Raw genomic sequence first — 12,875 nt, 5'->3', positions numbered from 1 at the left:
TAATCACAATTGAGTGTTGACTCAAAGAGTTATGGGTCACATAATTTCTTGTAGCAGAGTCTTGCTTTTTTTCCCCTCAAGGCATTTCTTGCTGAGCATAATCTTGAATTATGTGAGAATTTAACTCTAATTGATGGGCTTCTTTAGACTGACAAACAACCCTAAGAATGGGCGCTAGCGTTATAAGCAATGAATGAGATGTTCACACCTACCGATGGTAGGTGAAGATGTAAGGATTCCAACTAAATACAAGTACCTCCTCCTTGTATTAGAATTTTTGGACAGAGAGGGGAAGAATTGGACTAAACAGCTGGTTTTTTTTCCCACTGACTTAGAATCATAGAATCACCAAGGTTGGAAAAGACCTCCAAGATAATCCAGTCCAACCATCCCACCTATCACCAATATTGCCCACTAAACCATGTCCCTCAGTACAACATCTAAATATTTCTTGAGCTCCTCCAGGGATGGTGACCCCACCACCTCCCTGGGCAGCCCAGTCCAGCTTCTGACCACTCTTTCAGAGAAGTTTTCCCTAATGTCCCACCTGGAATATATAAGAAGTTTCCCCAGGTGCTAGTGATTGCAGCTGGCTTCCCTCCTCTGAATACTGTTCTTAGAATGCTCTTGAGCACTGTTGCTTGATGCAGCAAGAGTTTGCCCTGCCTGAAAAGGATCACCAAGAAATTCACCAGGGGGTGATGAGCGTGGAACATGGCAGAGGTCGTGGCCCTGAGCTGCTGGAGCTCAGGGAGCACTGGGACACCACTTTCAGACATAGGTGGTCTTGTCTGGAGGCAGGGATTGGTCTCAGTGGTCCCTGTGGGTCTCTTCCAACCACAGATATTCTGTGGTTCATTACTGCAGGGAACAGATGAGACAACCTTGCAATGTCATGTTCCAGGGGTGAAGGAACCTGTCACTGCCAAACGTGAAACCTTCCAACTGCACTTTGCTTCTGAGAAGGAAAATGAAAGATGCAAAAGGGGATAATCAGATGCTGGAAGTAATCTGTGAAAATAATTAATACAGCATATCCCTCTCTGTCAGCCCCCTGATAGATGTGCCCCACGCCTACATAATGCAGCACCCCAGGGTGGGAGGAGGGCATGGCCAAGAGCAGCATTTCCTTTGCTAAGGGGCAGCATTTGTGCCAGCTGAAAATTGTTGGGTGAAAAAATTTCAATCTGAAATGTAGTCTTAACATCGGAGAAAATGACCAAACACTCAATTTTGATTAATTTCAGTAGACAATAATGGAATCTTCCACTCTATTGTCTCAGGTTCAAGTAGGAACCCACCTTGAGCTAACTGATAAGCATTTAATTCCTATGGTTGTTATGTATTTGTGTAATATAGTTCAGTGTTTCTGTTCTAAAATAACGCGGAATTCAATCTCAGAGATGCTTTGACTTTCTCAATTGAAGATCTGGGTGGTGTTTTCTTCCTGCAGAAGTTTGTTATTTTCCAGGAAGTGGAAATTCTGTTGCCTAGTTGCCCTTGGAGAGTGGGTAATTCTATGTTGTGAGGAGTTCTGGAGATAAATAATGGAAGACGTTAATTTATTAAGTTAGAATAAGAGTCACTGCCTTAAAAATGGGTACTTTCTGACAACGTACATACTTTGCAACAGTTTGACAGTTTTGTCTACATGTTAAAATACTCTCAGGCTTTTTGTGCAAAGGACCTTGATAGAGATAACCTCTCACAGCTCGTCTGAGTCTTATAAAACAGAAACTAAGATTAAAAAATGAATTAAGAACGAATAATTGGCCTCTTGAGTATGAAGATACTGTCTGTTTTTAAAGGACATTTGTGTGTGCCAAAATTGACCTTTTCCTGAGCAAAAAGTACGTATCTCTCTGTCTCTAAAGAAGAAATAATTGCCAAAGTTATTTGTGTCACAATAACTTATTAATCTGGAAGGATGAAGACACTACCCAGAGGTCATGTATGACCCAGTAATGAGACCATCAAGCATCATCGTAAATAATTAAACCAAGACACATTACTTGAGAACCCTTTTTTTTCCCCTCAAGCACGTTGAAGTTCCTTCATTTTATAAATAATTTCTATTGCGTGTAGATCACCTTCAGTAAGTCTCATCCTTCTCCTAGAGTCACAGGGTCTTTGCAGTGTTGGAGCATCATCACAGTAAAAAGCCTCTCCTTATTTTTAAGCATCATTGGCTTTATTTCAGTTTGTGCCTATTCCCTTTTATCTTGTCTCTGGGCAGCATGAAGACCTGCCTCTGTTGTCTTCACTCCTTCCCACTGGGTACTCAGGCACCTGGATACAATTCTCCTGGGCCTTTTCTTCTTGACGCTCTCTGTCTCTTCTAACAGGTCCTTCTAGAATCATAGAATCATTAAGGTTGGAAAAGACATCTAGGATCCCCAAGTCCAACCCCAGCCCATCCCCATCTTGCCCACCAACCATGTCCCTCAGTGCCACATCTCCACGTTCCTTGAACACCTCCAGGGACAGTGGAAGTGTTTTCTGTACATCACTTTAGAATGTAAAATCGGTAATGAAGTATGCAAGCTGATCCAGTTCTGCTGCTGAGCATCCAGGTAGAAACGTGTAGTCTCACTCCATGCACACATAGTCAATAGAGGATGTTTGTTATAAAGGATGTGGGCTTTCTGGATTGCTAACAAGAGGTCATCTTGTCTGGCCCACGTTAACTGAGATGACAGTTATCATGTTTACCTGAGAGGCACGTAATTAATCTGAAGTTAATTGAGTAATTCTATATTTAATCTGGTATAACAGAGGATTAAATTGACTTCCTTTACCAATCAATCTCTTATGTTTTTGGTTTAGTTTTTTTTGTGTGTGTGAGAGATTAGGTCTTAGTTGTTCAAATATTGTCAAGATTTTACTTCATCTGCAGCAGATACGGACAACTCCTTGCATTACCACTGTGGACAGAATAGTGTACATGTTTCTGAAACATTTCCTGAGGGTTTTTGTCAGTCTATCCCTTATCATCGTTGGGATTTTAAAAAACTGTGTTGAAAGAGTCCAGCAAATATCTTTTCACCACCATTTAATGTGCTTGATTCCTAAACAATTGCAATTGATTTTGTTTGGTCTTGCAAACACGAATTATCCCATAATCATCTTAGCCTTCCAGCCATGCTTACATTGACTTGTTTGTGCTTTAGAGAGAGAAAATGCAGACATTGTCATGAAAACAAGAAAGGTTAGAAGCAAATAAAAGGTGGCAGGATTTTTTTCATTTTCCTAATTGGCAGGATGTGCGTTCACTTCAATTAATTTTCATCCTTATAGCATATTTAGTACAATGCAAGGAGTGAGGTAAATTTCAGAATTAAATAAATGACCTTTATTTTTGCTTTTGCTTGTGGTTTCTGCTAAATGGTTATTTCAGGGTTCATCAGTGACAATCTCTTAGACTGTGTGATTGCTTCTTCTACTCAGAACGAGTACGCACAGCAGAATACTAAAGGGACAGAATTTTTCAACCACAATACATTTCTCTACAAGCAAAGCTTTGTGGTTCAGTGCAATCAAAGTCCTGGAGGATGAAAATGTACAGACAATTACCCACCATTTTTGAATAACAGCATTTCCTTTGACAACCATCTAGATAAAGGGGGTGTGCGTTACTGGTACTTTAAAGACTCTTTTTTTGGCTAATACATTTTACTTTTCAAATGGCCTTATCTCAATTTTTCTGTACTCGTTAGCTTTGTAAATGATTTGGATTTCTTCTAACAGAATAGCAAATGCAGTAAAACCTATCACATAGTAAAAGCCTGCCAGGAGACACTGATGTTTTAAATGGGGCCTGTATCCAAACAGTTGTCCAAACCCCAAATTGCCTAACTTAAGAAAAACTGGTAGGGCCTGCAGTGCAATAAGCAGGGCTATTTCAAAACAGAGTGAGTTTTTCCACAGCTTTTTGGTTTTTTGAAGACACAGTGGGATTACCATGAGGTGCTCTGGATTTACTCCAGTGTAACTTATGCCAGAACATGGCCTGAGCTGTCTACAAGCGTGTTCTGTGCATGATAGGAGTGTTCAGGTTCTGTAAATCAACCATCAGTTTTCATTCTGTAAACATCCACAGACTACAGTAGGACTCTAAATCGCACGTAAGTTCAAAACCAAGTTGGACTCGATGATCCTTATGGGTTCCTTCCAACGTGGGATATTCTATGAACTGCTCCATTAAGTCTTTTTCTTATGTAATGTGTTGGGCTGTTGATTTCAAGGGAGGGGACACCCAGGGCAGATTGCCAGGGTTGTGTCCAAGCTATTTAGTTAGCTTCGGGTAGAGCAGTCTGGGTGGAAGTTTACTGATGCTGGAATTTAGTGCCTCTTCAACATAATGCTCTCAGAGGGTGTCAGGTATTTTCCCTACGACTAACACAAATGCCCAGTTGTTTCTATATCCTCTTTTCCAGCAGCAGGTAGGAGCAACTCCTTTAGGACAAGGTGTGTTGAGCACCGCAGTAGGTAAAGGACGATCCTCTCCACAAGGAAATAATCCCCTTAGCATACGTTAATAAAAGATTGATGTACATAAAGAGATTTCACCCCCCTTTCAAAATACTTGAATATTCCTTTGCTCCTTCTTAATTTGAAGGCATTGGTAATCACTGTAAAGTTTCATAATTATTCTGAATCTTGATTCGTAGGTTAATGAGGTCCTGTGGCAATAAATTTCACCAGTTAGTAGCGTTAAATAAGGAAGAACATGAAAGATACGTTTCCACAACCTGCTGTGTTCCCAGATGAATCCCTGAGTTCAGGTGGGAATCTGTATTTTTTGTAAGAATTTTCCTTCTTTTTCCCGAAATTTCTTTCTTGTTTTACTCTCCTGCAAAATGTATAAACAGATGATTTTTTTTTAAATCTTGCTGTGTTTCTGATCACCTCTTTTTCCCACTTTTAGGTGATAGGAACAAAACTGTTTACATTACCTCTTTTTGGTTTGTTTACATTATCAGCTCCTTGAGCAACACTGTCTTTTAATCTTTCTGTAGAGCAGCTTGTACCCTTGTCCATGATGGTGACTTCTAAATGCCATTGCAATGCAAGCAAGAAATAATACTAAAATCAGATAAATAGTAATGTGCTCTGGGGCTGGTGTGCTCTCATACCCTCAGTAAGGCTTTGCATTGAGCTGAAGCCTCAAGGCTGTGCTGGAGTCAGCGAACAAAATGAATAGCACTGTTCTTCCATAGCCATGATAATTTCCAGTAGGACACCTGTAATTGCTGTGAATGCGAGCAAATTAGTGATGTTAGGAACACATGCTTGTTAACTTTGATCAGCAGTTCCACCTGCCGTGGTGACATCAGTAGGTACAGAGAGAACAAGATCAGAATGTTTTCATGCCACAGAACCCTTCGGCTGTCATTCTACTCTACTGTATGAGAAGGGAAGAGAAGATGCTAATGATGCAGGAAAAATGACCACCAGCAGCTACTGGATCCCACTGGTTTCCACAAAGGTTTTCAGAAGAGGACAGTTACAGGCTGTCATTCACAGTCTTTCCTGCCATAATCGATGAATGAGAAAGGAAATTACCTTTGGTTGGATTCCAAAGGCTTAGAAGAAACCGATTTCATACTATGACTGGTACTCAGGAGTGCAGCTGTAGAAGAAAGCTAATGGATGCCTTCACCAGGGTAGAAATTGGTCTTTTGCAAATCTTCCTTAGTAGCCTGCCTCATTCTCATGTTCTAAGGACAGTTCCATAAACTGTCTGCAGTGTGGATGTACTCCTGAGGCCTATACAGAATCTCAGTGTACAGTTAGATGGAGGCCAGTCTTTTTCTTCTGTTCATCTTAGTGAGAAAACAACGTGGTGCTAATGCCAGTGGGGTTTATAGTCGGTCCAGGTCCCTGTAGTAGGCATCTAAGTCATGAATCTGCTCACTAGATTGAAAACTCCCCATGAAGAGGATTTGAAGAACATAAAAAGGGCAGCAAGGGAGGGAGTTTAAGAAAGCTTTCTGAACTCTAGAACAAATGAAAACCGTAGCAAGGATTAATGTTTTTGGTATTCCAGATTGTGTATGTCAGATGGAATCAAAACTGATCAAAAAATCTTATTTGGCGGAGAGTTCCTATTTTGAATACACTTGAATAAAGATCCAATAAAATATTCAATTAAAATCAGTTGGAATTTTTCACTTAACTGAGAATTAATTAACCATGCGTTGTTTGTGAGGAGTTCAATTGCAATTTATTTACCTGTAGTCATTTGAAGAATGGAACTTACTGAGTGCTGAGAGCTTTCTGTTTGCATTTCAGGTTCCAGCTTTGGGTACTGCACGTTGGAAAACACATCCTTTAATGTGAGAGTGTATTATGAAGAACTTCAGTCCTGATTCACAGAGTGAGTTGCTTCCTTTCTGCAAAAACTGGCTGGTGCCTGATAGAATTATACAAAAGCACTAAGGTACTTATCTAATTCACCCTTTAGGTTCCAGTTGCTTAGTTTCCTTTTATAGAGCAATTGATGTGAGAAGGAACCTCTGGTTGTCTGTATTCCAAGCCCTCCTGTTCGAAGCATTACAGCTAGATCAGGCTACTTCAGCTGTGTCTGACCTAATTGTGAGTATTTGTGATGGTGTAGGTTCCACAAACTCAGTAAGCAACCATCCCACGATGACATTTCCTGTGTTCATTGCCTCTATAACCCTGTACCTTTGTTTAGCTGGTAAGTTGTCTACTTTCTTAGCTGTGAGTATGGCACCACGCATACAGCCAGGGAAACAGTTTTGCTAATTGCGTTTGGTGTACCAAAATAGACAATACTTTCATGACAAGCTGGGACCAGGTTAGAAGAACATTCAGGAATCCAGAAATAGTTTTATCGTGCGCTGTTTTTAATGTACCAGCTAACTGGCAGTGGTCATGAATTGCTGACAATTAAATACTTAGCATATGAAGAGTTGAGGATAAGAACTTGAATGTATACTTTTCCATCAATAATTCACAGGACATTAGAGTCTCAATGTCAGAAGTTGTACCTCTGCACAGGATGGCAGTATATTAATGAACTTGCTCCAGCCATTACACTCTAATTGCTAATTTATTCATAGTTTACTAGCAGTGGGGAGAGAGGGGAAAGAAAAACCCAAGGTCTGAATTCAGTAGCCCTTGAAACAAAGATGTATGCTAGCTTTAATTGCAGAATTTGATTTCTGATTCATATTTCACCTATTCTGAAATGAGACCCGATTAAAAGAAACAAAGTGAATGCAGCAAAGATAAATTGACTTGAAGTAAACCTTATCACCAAATCATTCCTCTGGAACTGAAGGTTCTTGTGCCCAAGATGATGTAGTGAAACGTGCTTTCACTTCCCTAAAAACCTACCATGAGTTCATAGCATTTAATTCTGTGATTTGATGGTTATTATTGGCTGGTTCACACGTCTCTATGCAAAGACTTACTCTCACAAAAATGCCCACTATGAGTTGAAATGCATTAATGAGGCAATGATATGATGTTGGCCCATTATGCTAACTACTGTATAAGCAGAGAATCAAGGTGTGGTCGTTTCTTATGTGCCTTTATTACCTGATCTGTTCTGAGAAAGTTTTACTAGTTACAAAACGGCGAGTAAAGGACAAGCGTGGTTTTTGCTTGTTTAAATCAGTTTAGCTGTGCTAGCATACCACTTGCAGAGCATATCTCTGTCCTCAGAGAGACCAGGTGTTACCCTACAGGATTGCGACAACTCTTCATAGCACCAGAATCCAGAAGATTCAAGAGTCTTTGTGGGTCAGAAACTGCAGAAGCAGAGTTGGCTTGGACTGAGTGCACCATGTCGCTCAAGTACCAAAACATGGATTACTTTAAAGAACTGAACTGCATGCACATCCCCTTTCTGTTTCTGTCCTCTTGCACCTGCTACTGTGCCCATCCCAACTCCGTTTTCCAGGAAACTCTCCTAAAATAATTCAGGAAGGCATGGTCCAATTTCCATCATGGAAATGGTACTCATTTTCAGATACGCTTCAAAACTCAATGTAGGTATCTTAGAAATCATTAAATTGTGTCCCGTAATATAATTACTGTTTTTGCTTGGAAAGTACCTCGAAAGAAGTCATGTTTTGAAAGACTTGCTAATTAACTTTCTACAGATGTCTGCAGTCATCCTCATTTCAGTGGCATTGTACAAAGCATGTTAAGCAAAATTTGATGCACAGTCTAGTTCATGGAATACGTAGGCCCATTTACATACACAAAGACTTCTTTTCATCTGTGCACCTAGTGCACTTCAAATGTGAACACATCTGTCTCATTCAAAATGTGCCAGAACAGCTTAGAGAATTTGTACACATTTTTAGCCTCTAGAATTTGCAAGCTCATTTTAAGAGAATATATTTGAAGATATTTACATGAAATCCAGACAGGCAAATTGAAATTGTCAATGACTTCCATTGAGGATAATGTTAAGTAGTTTGAACAAGTGTCTGATGGGGTAGTGGTGTAGCTGGAACCAGAGTAACACTTGTAGCGTTACGGGAAGAGAACAAGATCCCAAATATTTGTGCAGGGTCTTACATGAGCAGGCTTTGTGCAATGATGTTCCATACTGAGAGCGTGAACAAGACATTCCCTTCATCCTCTGTGCTGGGAAACGTAAATGTTTTGTATTATGTGAAATGCTTTGTGTACTTGGAAGCATGTGGTGCATCCATGACAAGATCCTCCATCCAGTTATCTTTGTGGGCTTGAAATGTGGAATGGGGTTCCCTTCAAGCAGTGGGCAGTTTCAGAAGCCTCTGGCTGATAAGAGCACTTCTTCACATTGAATCAGCAAATAGCTAAGAAGAAATTTGTTTAAAGGTGCAATTCTCAATGATATGGACATGACTTGTCTCAGTAACAATCTCTTAATGAAGTGCATAGTCAGTCTTGTGTTAAATAATTGTCCAGCTGGAATAGTCTCTTATTTGTGTTATTTTAATTAATCTCTCTCTGCCTCAGTAGCGCTTAGGGATTGCATTGACACAGCCTTTCATAGGAGGTCATTGGTTTGAGTCCAGGCTGCTCCAATTCCAGCTAGGGTTGACTAGTGGCAGTGTGATGCTCAGTGTAGAAATTAGTTGGCCATCCTCCTTCAGAGTCTACAGGACCAACGCATGTGTTGCAAAAGCACCATCACAACCAGCACTACTATAAGCGGTCTCATTGACCTCTTCATCAGCTCTCGGAGATGAAGTGGTCTTCCAAGCTCTCATTTCCTGAAATAAAGAATGTTGGTAGGACAATATGGAAGTTTATTTTGCAGCTAGCTAGTTGTGATGCTGCTGGATGGAGAACAATAAATAGATAGATACCTTGCTAATTTGGCACTTCTTAAATACAAAAAGAGGGCAGAAAAATAAGTGTAATATATAAAATAAAATGTGGTATTTCCGTAGTCTCTTCTTAGCATTAGGAAAACCACAAAGAGATTACCAAGAAGCCTCTTTCCTTATCTTCGGCTTTCCCAGCTCCCTCTGTTCTTGTCTTTGAGTTGTTTCTTGGAATTTGCACTTCTTCAGATTGATAGCATTGTAAGTTTTCTCCTTGCTACACAAAAGCACTTTGCCATGCTTAAGCACTTTCCATGTGCTGTGTATAGAAGAGGAATGTAGAATGAAAATTACACCTTTAGAGGGAAACTGATCGTATTTCATATTAAGACTATAGTTGAATGTAATTTATGCAGGGCTAACAAATGCTTAATAGCAATTGCATGCTTGGTTTGTAGGTGTTAGAGATGGTTAAAGCATCATTATAAATCATACGTAAGACTGCAACTGCCAATTACAAGCATATTAACACATGTAGTAATATTGTATTAACCCTTCATAAACCTCCCAAAGTTGTGTTCCTATAAAGGAAACCCATTTTTAGACTGAGCTTAGAAATAAAGTGCATAGTAAAACTAGACAAAGAAGGGAATTTTATTCAGGTTGCAATAAAAACTCTTGGTGAGATGTTTGTTCCACAGATGATAAATGACTTCATTCAATTACATTAAAATATATATACGTATTTAAGTCATCAAAAGGAAAATCTGCAGATTAATTCAGACTTCAAGGAAGCAGAGAAGACTCTGAGACTGATAATGTAATTGCAAAGACGTTTTGTTTGGAGTGCACAGACAACTCAAAGGCTTTGCACTTGCAGTCAGATGGTCCCTCTCTTACGTGCTCCCCTTCACCTTTTATTAAAGCTTTTCTCTAGTGGACTGTATTAATTGTTCAAGTCCATGTATTTACAAAGTTCTTGTCATCCTCTCCAGCCCTCCTCTTCCACCCCAAAGGAACAAGGAAACAAAAAAAATCTCCCTGAAAAGTCCGTAGGAACATGAAAGCAAGCACTCTGGGACATAAAATGGGCTCTGTTACAATGGTATGGATGTGTTTAGTAAATCTTGTCTTCATTTAAAAACTGTCACTGCTTCCATTCCTGAATGCCAACCTTCTCATTTTCCACTTTTGGAACATGAAAATGACCGTACATTAATGCAGCAACCTAATATCGCAAAGCTTAGATGTTTCCATCTTTAATAACATCAGAGATAAAGGCAAGTGACTTCTTAGCCTCTTGATGATTCCAATGATTAACCAAATTGTACGACTTCAAATTTATTAACAATTGCCGGATCTGAATTACTTTGATTCAATTAACTAACTCAAGGATCGTTTTCAATGGAAATGATGACCTTAAACACAGCTGCTGTGGAAAGGAGGAATGAGATGTGGGTAAATGACATATTATTACATGCTTTAGCCTCGTCTTGAGCTTAATAAGTGACATCTAAGTGGGGAAATGTTTTACTAACAAAGGTTATGGGTTTTTAGATACCTTTCAGACAGAGTTATTTGATGCTTCCCTGACCAATATATCAGGCTGGGAGAGGTTGGTGGTTTGTGCAGTAGCTGCTCCAGCCTTGGTCCAAGTCAGCATTCAGGGCTCTCCTTGCATTTCAAAATCTGTTGGACCTTCTGACACTTCTAGGGGCTTTAGAAGGTTAGATGCCTTCAGGGATTTGGGTCATTACTCTTTTTTATAGTCCCATCTCTGTAGATAGGCAGGGTTCTTTCCAGAATATATGGACAAGATTGGCAGGTGCCAAATGAAGGGGGAATGGGAACGGTGAGTGAATATAAATGCCAAAGATTATCCATCTGATAGATAAAGCCTCAGGATTTAGCTAAACAGAAATTTACTTCGGTACTAACAGATGTCCAGATGTCCTTTGGGATGAATTCATTTATTTAAATCCTATCTGTTTTAATGAAACCCTTTTTGAAAGCTGGAATGAAACTCTGACTGCAGTGCCCACTCGTATGTCTGCTAAACCCCAGCTGCTTGACAGGGGTGGTCCAACAAACGTGCTTCAGAGGTTACCCAGGCGTTGACCAGTGCTTTGGTGTTGTCTTTAGTAGACAAGAACTTAGCAACTGCGTGTTCCTCCCTTCCACTGACACTGCTGTTTTCTTTACCCACTGAATATCTTATCTGGTTAATCCTCAGTGCAGTTTAATTTTGCTCAATTGACTGCAGTTATGAGAAACTGTAGGGGAAATCTTACTGTGCTTAACAGTGTTGCAATATATTATGAAGAAATAGAGAAATTTGATTAAAAGTTGATTTTCACAGGTAGGATTATTCCTGGCTTCTTATACCTAAATTACAGTGGTATCGCAATAATAACAGTGGTAAGTTTGCTGTCAGTCACAAGCAGTTAATGGGGAATATTTTTAAAGAAAATCTCTTTTTTTTTTTCCTTTCCCTTTTTGAAACTTAAAATGTAGACTGTTTTCTATTGATCGTTTTCAGGAAATATTATGTCTGAAAAATCAAAACCTGGCTAGTTTTAAAAGCAGCGTACAACAAAGTGCTTAAACGAAAGAGAACTCCGTAGTGTTTGCAAAATCTTGTGCTTGGCAACTGGGGGTGTGGGTATTTTTCCAACCAATGTCGGAATTATTTTTTTCAAAACTAGGATTTTTTTTTTTTTTTTGTGAGTTACCCCTGTTTTTGTGGTTTTGTTTGGTTGGTTTTGATTGGTTGTTTTTTTTTTTGTTGTTGTTGTTTGTTTTTTGAAGAAAAGGGGTCAGATATCCCTCTGAAGAATATTTTTCACTAGGAAACTGTCTTTTCAATTCAGTGTGCATTTCTGTTTCACTGGAACAGGAGAGGTGGAAGGGAAAACCACTCTGCACCCACTTAGCTTTGCTTCTGACCTCAGCTGTGTGTCACTTGTGTATACACCAGTTTGAGAAGGTGGATGGCAGTGGCACAAGAAGGAAGCATGAAGCTTTCACAGGAGACCTGAACTTAAAAACGACAGAAACAAACAAAAAAACAACCAAACAACCTTTGTAACTCAAATGAAACTTAACCAGAGGTCAACTACAGGGCAAAACCCCACACTACTCATCACTAAGATGCACTGATACTGTGCGCTCCAATGAGGAGGATGTTTCCTCTAGCCAAAGTTTTACAGCGTGGTAAGTCATTGTGATGATTCCTCTGAAAAGGAAGAAGTTGAGGATGTCCATCTTTCTCAGTTCCTTTTCTTTTCTGAGGTTTGTCCCAGTATTAAAGTTTCATGTTCTAGTTTCCTGCTATCAGCCATAGACAGGCTTCTACCTACTCTTACAACATCGTCAGCATTTTTTCTTGTTTTTACAGTGGACTACATACCCACCTACCGTGGATGGTGGTTAAATGCTCACAGTTCCAACCATCATTCCTTTTCAGTCACCCAAATGTTGGCAGCAGTGAGCGTCTTCATTAACTGCTGGTTTTGTCATCCTGCCTGCAAATTCCAATCTGATATGTGATCCTGTAAATGGTTAGAAGTACAAACAGAG

The 12,875-nt window shown here is 39.7% G+C and overlaps 1 protein-coding gene across 15 annotated transcripts in view; it reads left to right on the top strand.

Moving 5' to 3' along the window:
• Window positions 1-12,875, top strand: part of LRRTM4 (leucine rich repeat transmembrane neuronal 4) — a 504,688-nt gene that overhangs the window by 284,282 nt on the left and 207,531 nt on the right. For 10 of the 15 annotated variants that reach the window (XM_021374973.1, XM_021374968.1, XM_021374964.1 and 7 more), the window contains 2 exons: window positions 4,671-4,784; window positions 6,295-6,379. The gene's annotated coding sequence lies outside the window, so the exon portion shown is untranslated. Of the gene's footprint in view, window positions 1-4,670; window positions 4,785-6,294; window positions 6,380-6,466; window positions 6,598-10,291; window positions 10,402-12,875 lie in introns of all 15 variants that reach the window. The other 5 variants (XM_021374975.1, XM_021374971.1, XM_021374965.1 and 2 more) reach the window with 4 other exon arrangements.

Source organism: Numida meleagris, chromosome 21 (genome assembly GCF_002078875.1).
Source record: "Numida meleagris isolate 19003 breed g44 Domestic line chromosome 21, NumMel1.0, whole genome shotgun sequence".
NCBI lineage: Eukaryota > Metazoa > Chordata > Aves > Galliformes > Numididae > Numida > Numida meleagris.
The sequence above is the reverse complement of the archived record's forward strand: the minus strand, read 5'-3'. Positions and strand labels throughout refer to the sequence as shown.